An 8,234-nucleotide genomic window follows, 5' to 3' on the forward strand; every position below is an offset into this window, starting at 1 on the left:
CCCATGTTCATCTTGGAGTCAATAATGACTCCAAGATCCCTTTCTGCCTCCGTGCTCTCAAGAAGGGAGTTTCCCATTCTATAAGTGTGCTTCAGCACCCTGCACTTGTCAGTATTGAAACACATCCTGTTTTTGTCAGCCCACTCCTGTAACCTATCCAGGTCTTGTTGCAGTCTTTGCCCCCCTACTAGCATGCTCACCTCACCCCAAATTTTGGTATCATCAGCCAATTTAAACAGGTTGCATTTCACTCAGTTGTCCAAATCGCTGATGAAGAAATTGAACAGCGCAGGCCCCAGGACCGAGCCCTGGGAGACTCTGCTGCCCACTTCCCCCCAGGTCGAAATGAAAATCTTCCTTCCTTTTTTTTTTTTAATGAATTCCAAGAGCCTATCATTTCTCCACAATGTTGGCCGATAGCATACTGGCTTCAAGCAAATCTGTGCTTCCTTTCCTGGCTCACTTTAATGATGACTGTGGTGCCTGCCACTTTAAGGACTGATTATGGTGGCCATTTTAGAACCTTGGCCACCTATATATACAGAGCAGTTTGCTGCTGGTAGCCAGGTAGGAAGCACTGCCTGACTGAGCTGCTGTATGAGAACATCTACAGGTAGGAGCAAGAGGCTCTTGGTCCTGGGCATGGCCTGAAACTGTACCCTGCCAGGAGCTGGTGGCCTGGTGGGGCTCCCAGTGGCACAGGAACCTCCAGGAAAATACGAGACCTGTTACCACCCCGGTGGAAGGTGGGTCGAGGTGCCTCAATAACCCCTAGCCCCCACATCACTGTGCGTAGCAACTGGGTCCAGGTGTGGTTATGGCCACATGAGGCCCCATCAGGGGAAACCCCATAGCCCCAGTGAGGGGGTGGAAGATGTGGAGCCCCGGTAAGGGTAAGCCCTCAGTGAAGGGGTAGGGATATGGAGCCCCAATGAGAGGGAAACCAGAGGGCTGGGAGCCTGGTGTGTATGTGTGTGTGAGTTTATATAGAGTTGCCCTGGGAGGGGCCAGGGCAGGCTTGGCCCTGGTTGGGTAATTGGCTGGCCACTACCCCTGTGGGGGTTGCAGAGGAGGCCAAAAGATGTGTGCTAGATAAAGCCTATGGCCGAAAGGGCCCACTCTGAGAGGGAGCAAGACAGTATGTCACTGGGAAAACACAAAGGACGGACCCCGAAGGGTCAAGGGGGACCCCTGGGGGCCAGCACACCCCAGGGGAGTCATAATGAAAGGAAGAGTGAGGGAAAACCCCTTACCTGCAGCTGGAACCGTGGCAGGACTGGAAGCAGAGGCGGGACCCACGCGGCTTGTTAGTCGCGTCTTTTTGAAATTGTGTCCAGCTAGAGAGAGGGGAAAGGAGAGCCAGCATGGGGAAATAAGAGGCGTGGCGAGTGAGGCAGAGGGGAGGAGGGTGGTGAGAAGGACAACAGGGGAGGTACTCCCAGGACCTCTCCCTGAAGATAGAGCAGGAACGGCTCTCACAGGGCAGAAGGCTGCCTCAGAGTTCTCCAGGAGAGAGACACCAGTGACAGGCTAAGGAAGAAAGAAGCAGCCAAGCTGCATCCTGATGCAGGACTCCTGGGAGAGGCTCCAGAGACCATACAGGTGAGCAGGGTACCGAGGGTGGGCCCTAAAGAAGAGGAGGGATCGACGGGACTTGAGGTACTGAGCCAAGAGGGACCAGTACAAGTGTAACCCAGCTCCAGGGACTATCCTAAGTGGGAGGCAGAAGGCTGCAACAGCAACAGGGACTGCTGGAAAATAGAACCAAGGACATAAAGTAGCCCTTCTGTGGATAGACGATAGCCCCAGCCGGAAAGGAAGTCGAGGGTCTGCTTAATTTGTAGAGCACTCTCTGAAAATAGGGGAAGAAGGTGGCACTAGGGGAACAGCCAGTTGTGGGTCAGGGCTAATTAGGGCACATTCGTACCAACCTGCCTGACGGTAGTAGTTAGAAGGTCATGGGTGTTGTAGATAGTCTTTTCTATTAGGTTTTTTTTTGTCTTCTGCCTTTGGAAAGGCTGGACAGAGGGTGACATAAAACCCTAGTGCTCACCTGGTAGGAAGGAAGGCTCTGCCAGGTAGAAGGACTGAGATGGTCAGTTGGGCCCATAACGGGTAGCTTGGGTTTCAGGGGAGACCTGGTGCATAGTTTTGGGGAAAACTAGGATACTCGCAGGGGAGGGCAGGCTGTGAAGAACATCTGCACTCCATTGTGGCTGGGTTCAGGGCGAGGTACAGGGGAGGTTGGAGCCTCGCAGAAGATTTCTGCCCTAAGGCCTTGGATGTAGACAAGCCCCAGTAGTCAGACCCCACCAGTGAAAGAGTCACCGAAGTCGTGGCAGGCAGGATTGGGGAAAAGACTGCCCCGGGGAGAAACATCGATCTCCTGAGACCAGAGGGACGGACTGAAGAACAGCCCTAAATATCCAGAGCCGAGCAGCACAGGACTGAATGATCGAGGCCCAATGAGTGCACAGTATAAGTTGTTGATGTATGAAAGAGACCCTGTGAGAGGGAATGGAGCATGAGAGGCACTAGTGAGAGGAGGGCGATATGAATGTATGTGTGTCTGAGGCCCAACAACAAAGGCTAAGCTTGGTCCTGCTGTAGGCTGGGAGCATTATTACCTGGATGCCATCTGTGAGGTTTGGGCCGCAGTGTAGGGGAGGAACGGAGCCACAGATAGTGCTCCCTGGCATCAGGGCAAGAATGGGCAGCCTCCTGCCAAAGTTAGAATCAATTAAGAAACAACAAGGCATGGCAGGAAAGTGAGATGGGCGGTTGGCCCTGAAACAGGTGGGTGGGCCAATGGCGGACCAGCCCCAGGAAGGTTCCCTGTTACAATAACATTAAAACCTGTTAGTAGACCAACACAGATGTCTCCCAAACATAGTGCAGTTGGTTAATAAGGTATGGAGGATGATGCATATAACTCAAAACGGCCCAAATACTGTATAACATACAGCTGCCTTTTGTGTGAAATTTTTGAAATGGCTCACTGTTAACTTAATTCTGCTTCCATTAAAATCAACAGTAAAATTCTTATTGGAAACATTAGAAGTAGAGTACATCCAGTGCTGAGTGTTTTGAAAGCTATCACTCAGTATGTCCTGGGGGCAATGCCATGGATCTAACTCTTGTGCATCCACCTCCCTCGTGACCTACTAAAGCCCAGATATATCTGTAACAAAGGGCCTTAAACAGGGAGGCAACTAGCTAAAAATAACAGAGCTGGAAGTTTGAAATATATCAGGATTCATCTGTTTTAACATTTATGTTATTTATAAACATACAATGCATAATGTTTCTTATATTCTCAGTCTCATGACAACTTCCAGTAATAATTGATGAGAACAGAGGAAAGCTTTTTGTGTAGGATAGAGGTAAATATGATTTTAAAATTAAATACCTATAGATACACTGTACAATGCTGTGTTGTACAAAGCTGGCTTAGGTACTGGATATAGTTAGTAGAGTGCTTCAGCTGTGCTAATTTATCCTGTCTGGGTAGGATCATAGAATCATTTTTTGAAGGAAATTCATCAAGCCATTTAGTCCAGCCCCCAGCATAAGGCAGATTGTCTCTGATTAAACTATTCCAGGCAAGAGTCTGTCTAATCTGCTCTTAAAAACTCTTTTAAACTCTTCTCTAATCTAAGTAATCCAAGTTCTTTCAGCCTATCCCCATAAATCATGTTTCCCAGGCCTTTAAATTTTTGTTTTGCTCTCTATGGGACTCTTTTTAATTTGTGCACATCCTTCTTGAAGCATGCGGCCCAAAACTGGACACTGTATTCTGGGTGAGGCTTCACCAGTGCTGAAGAGAGAAAAAGAATCACTTCCCTAGATTTGCAATTGATACTTCTGTTAATACAGCCAGTATGCTATTGGCCATTTATTCAACAAGAGTACACTGTTGGCTCTTGTACAGTTCATGATATACTATGACCTCCCTCCCATGTCCTTTTTTGTGGTACTGCAGTCTAGCTAGTCCTTTCCTTGTCTGTATTTGTGAATGTGACTTACGTTTCAGGCACAGGACTTGGCACCTGAATTTGATTTGTGGACCCTTTATCCAGTTCACTTTGATTTGTGGACCCTTTATCCAGTTCATCAAGGTAATTCTGAATCCTAGCTCTACCCTTTGGAGTGTCTGCAGTTACATTTAATTTGGCGTCATCTGCAGATTTGCTAAATGTAATGTTTAATAGATTCATTAAGATAGTGGGCCCAGCACAAGACCCATGGGAAAATATCTTGATATCTCCTCTGGTGAGACATTGAGCCATTGATGATGATTATTGTTCACTAAGCATGATTATCCAACCACTTGCATTATCCACTTTACAGTACTTTCATTTAGTCTGTATTTCCTTAGCTTATTCATGAGACTGTCATGGGAGATCACGTAAAAAAACTTGCTAAAGTCAAGATACAGCAATTTTCAACCTAAATTAAACTAATACAGCCATGTGCACTATTGAATCAAGGAGAATGTGAAGGCATGTCAAAGGATGGGAAAGACAGTGGAATGGTATGAACAACTGTCACATCTATTGGTTCCTGTGTAGTTCTCATCACTATCCAAAAAAGAGAACCTCTCCCTTTGTTTTCTTAGGCTAATAATAACATATTCACTTCAATATAAGAGGAGTTCCCCCCCACCCAGTTGGGATAGGGAAAAAGGCCCCTCATATTATAATTGCATACAAGAAAACCTCATTAAATATATTGTCTATCATTAAACTGCTACCACAAGCAGTGTGTGCTCAGAAATGAAAACTGACTGTAAAGCTGGTTAAATGCAACCAACACTGAATATGACTGTAAGACACTTGGCCCATATTGGGCAAACAAGTGTCTTTGGTTAATGGGAGCTTTATTTTTGTGTGTGGCCCTTGAAAAAAAAAGTGCAGTACTGCAATATCAGGCTGCACTCAGAGAATGCCAAAATGATGATGGGAACCTTTCTTTTCTTTTTTTTCTTTTCTTTGGTGTGGCTCTTAAAAAATGGGCAGGCATTCCCTCCACAGGGAGCTGGTGCGAGGCCTGAAGGTACTGTAATATTAAGCTGGCACTAGAAGAGCCAGAACCAGCCCTGCCACCCTCTACTTGCTACATTTGATCTTGGCTAAAAAGGTTGAGATGCTGATGGAGGTGTTGGTTGTAGGACATAGGTAGACAAGGTTCTTTGGGTAAATGTGATATCTTTTATTAGACAAACTGAATAGTTGGAAAAATTGTTCTTTGCAAGATTTCAGGCACAACTTTCTGCAGGCATAGGGAGAATCTGCTGTTGTTTTGTGTTCTCCTAGATGGAATAGAATATGCAAAATGCAGGTCTGTGAAAATGCTCATATGTGGTGGTGAGGATCAGAGGCCATGGGGCACAGTAGATATGAGACAGGTGGTGGGGAGGAAGGGGGAATGCTGACCTGGTGACAGAATGTAGCTGATAAAATGTAGAGAGGTTACCTGGGGTTATTGGATGCCAGGCAGGTTATAATGTGCCAAAAATCTAATGTCTATATTTAATCCAAGATTTTTTGTACCCAGTAGATTTACGAAGTGAAGTTCTTAGGCTTGTCTATGAAAGGTGTTTTTTAAATTCCCTTTGAGGATTAGAACCAAGAGATTGGAGAGAGGGTGATTATCTTGTGAGAAGCGTGCACTCACAAGTAATTCAGTATTTTTGCCTTTGATAGATTTTCCATATGCGTTCATTCTGATACACAGTTGTTTGGTTCTGCTACATATTTTCCATCTGGGCATTTAGTTCACTGCATGAAATATATTATATTTCTGGAGGGGCAGGTATAAGATGCTGATGGGAACCTACCACAAAAAATAGGTTTAGTGCAACCCACCTGAATAAGACATATGGTGGTCCCCATTAAGCTTAATCACCCTCAGCAGTGACTTTTTTTAAAGTCATGGTGAGCCACAACATTGCATACATTTTGACTTTCTCTTCGCTCCCATAGCTAAGCTGTGCCTTTCTTTCCCATTTCCAATGACTCCTGTTTCTTCACCAGCCTTAAATGTCTGGCAAACATAACAAAATGGGGCCTCAAACTGTTCACTCAGAATCTCTCCGTCACCCTCTCTCTCAGCCTGGCACATATGATTAGTTTGGTCTTGCTCTCCATGAAATGAACCTAGACAAGGTTGCCCTGAGCCTCATCTGCATATAAATTTTTGGAGTACCCCAGGACTCATGACAAAAACACCTGGTTCCAGTCATAGTGTGGGCCTAATAAGCACATGGATCCTTTGTGGGGTGTATCTGGAGTACACACACATACTGAGAAGTGATGACTGTGAGGTCACCATGGCTTGAAATCTTGTTGACTCTGGTGTGGTGCAGCCCAGTGAACCATATGGCAAATCATAAGCCTGTTGGTTTTGCACTAATATCATGCATAGTTTGTACTATATAAAAAAGTATGTATCAAAGTGCTGATTAAAAGTGCATTTGTGGAGTAGCTGTGCTTGCAGCAGTTTCAAAAAAAGGTGACTTGCATCAATTCTGGATGCACTCAGTGGTTGGGTACTATAAGGAAATTGCTATAGCCATACCTTTAATTTCAAGACAATTGTTTTCAAATGTGCTTCTCACTTCCATGTGCTCAGGGAGAACAGGGTCTGACAAGGAAAGGAGAAAGGGGTTGCAGGGGAGAAGAGGAAATTTAGGAGAAGCAAAGAGGCACTAGAACTCTCAGATTTATTTTTCCTGCTATAGCAGTGAGAAGGGGATTAATTCAAGGCAAAGTTCCAATAATTAGATTCTGTACCTGAAAAATAATAACAATTTTTTTATATATATACAAAATCTAATTATCAGAGGGTCATCTTATAATCATGGTCATCTTCTATTCAAGTAAATATGGTGCATTCCTATAAATCTTTACTCATACATGTATCCCTTATTTTAATATCATAATCCTTAAAGGTGCAAGATGTGTGAGTAAAAAATACTTGCATAAGTAATACTTTGCATGATTAGGTCTTGCATTCACAGTTCAAGCAAGCAAACAATATAACTTAGATTTCTTTGAAATCATATTAGAAAGTTTCTTAGTAAGATGGATCTGCTATTTGAAAGGATCTATTTCTGATATAATCTAGAGAAATATATGACCAGGCTCTTGGCCTATGCAGTGAGACACAAATTAAACCAGACTTCGATGTGTAACTCAAATAATAAGGATGCCTAGATCAAATTTTATGAGTAGATAAAGAATTGTCATCGTTGTATTACATTTTTATTGATAATTTGTTACAAAGCTCATTCCTGATGCCACTTACTAAATACAATTATTTTCCTAAAAAAATATTTTTGTATCTTTGAGGAAGAAAAGAGAAGCTACAGAAGAAATGGATGGGTGGATAGAAGAACAAGACCACAACCAAAACATTCAGTCATGCTCCAGTTTAATGTAACCAGAGTTCTCAGGTTTTACACAGACTGATGGAAAAACATTGTATTGAATCAAGTCAAAATAAGTAAAAATCTATTGGATATTATAAATTCTCTCCCTTGAAATACTTTCATGACAACAATCTGTAAAGAAGCACTTTCAAATGAAAACAGATGGATGTTATTTAAATATTATCAAATATCTTCCGTCATCCTGAAACTACAAATTTCAGTATATAGCACAAAAAGCACAAGAAGATGCTGCTTAAAGTGGGTGAAGTGATGAGAATGTTTAAGCTGGACCTTTAAATGGCTTCACCAATGCTCACTGATATTCAGTCAGGTGGAAAAGAATCCATTTCATTGGTGTTGCTTGTGCTCAGTGGAATCCCAGTATTGTTCACAACACCCTAATTGTCACACTGCTGAGGAACAATTTCCCTCTATAATGAAGGATCAGAATAAGCTTCTGCTGCTGCGTAAAGCACAACATCTTATTTATCTGACTATAAATTGGACTATTTAGGGAGTGTGCCTACATGAGATGCTTTATTGCACCTTAGACTAATATAATGTGCAGTAAAGCATCACCAATTACTGTACATTAAATTAATTTAATGTGCCATTTTCTAGTACCAATATATACAGGTACTAGAAAAATGGTGCATTAACTAATGTGCCAAAGTGCATGTGTAGACTTTGACACAGAGCAATTTGCTTCTATTAACCCAGGTAGCAAAGCTAAGTCCCAGTCTCGACATGGCTGAGAAACCTGTCCTGGCTCTGAGGACAGCTGCTTCGCAGCCATATTGTG

The 8,234-nt window shown here is 43.4% G+C and overlaps 1 long non-coding RNA gene across 1 annotated transcript in view; it reads left to right on the forward strand.

Annotated features, from left to right (window-relative positions):
- The window catches only part of LOC109315027, a 27,688-nt gene extending 20,199 nt beyond the window's left edge, over positions 1-7,489 (forward strand). Inside the window, exon 3 of the long non-coding RNA XR_002102414.1 lies at positions 7,353-7,489. This is a non-coding gene — a long non-coding RNA (uncharacterized LOC109315027). The remainder of the gene's footprint in view (positions 1-7,352) is intronic.
- Positions 7,490-8,234: the final 745 nt, after the last annotated feature.

Source organism: Crocodylus porosus, unplaced genomic scaffold (genome assembly GCF_001723895.1).
Source record: "Crocodylus porosus isolate Cpor-Errol unplaced genomic scaffold, CroPor_comp1, whole genome shotgun sequence".
Lineage (NCBI taxonomy): Eukaryota > Metazoa > Chordata > Crocodylia > Crocodylidae > Crocodylus > Crocodylus porosus.